Source organism: Sorex fumeus, unplaced genomic scaffold (assembly GCF_029834395.1).
Source record: "Sorex fumeus unplaced genomic scaffold, SorFum_2.1 ptg000051l, whole genome shotgun sequence".
In the NCBI taxonomy this organism is placed as follows: Eukaryota; Metazoa; Chordata; class Mammalia; order Eulipotyphla; family Soricidae; genus Sorex; species Sorex fumeus.
The window spans coordinates 38591271-38591981 of record NW_026606108.1 but is presented as its reverse complement, the minus strand read 5'-3'; positions in this window follow the sequence as shown (position 1 = coordinate 38591981).

Here is a 711-nt window from a genome sequence, read left to right as displayed (position 1 = left end):
CTTCACTTCCGCCCCGCCAGCCCCGCCCTCCCGTTCGGGCAGCGCTGCCCGCCGCTGCCACTAGAGCGCGCGCGAGAACGCGAGACCCCCCAAACGTCGGCTGGGCGGCCCCGGCTCCCGCGCGCTTGCGTAACGGCTCTTCCGACGTACCTGGGCGGCGGCAGGCCACCCCGCGAACCTGCAGTTCTTTTCGGGAGAGCGGAGCGAGTGGGTGGGCCGCGGTCCCCCTCACTCGCCCATCCTCTAGGAGTGATGGGATTGCGGTGAGCCCAGGAGCAGCGGCCTCCAGAAGACCCTGACCGCACACACTGACGTGGGCTCACCTGTCCGTTACCTCAGACACCGACACGGCAAAGGAACCTCCAGACAACGACTGCACGTTCATACAGCCAGACACAGCCACCCAAGACAGCGTCCCACGAATCCTAACTTGCACCGAGTCACATTTAGAGATCATGACGCAAACGTGAACGCAGAAACTGAGGCCGATCCAGAGGCGTAACAACTGATCTACCTGCAACTACTCGCAGACACATTCAGGCTCACCCACTGGAAAACGACACCTGGGCACAGCCACGCAAAGAATGGACACACGCGGTGTCCAGGCAGCCTGGGAAAGCTTTCTGGAAGTTAAGGGAATGGATAACTGGTTCAGAGAGAAAAGGGCAAGACCTCTGGGTCGCTTATTTCCTAGTCGCTGATTCCAAAATT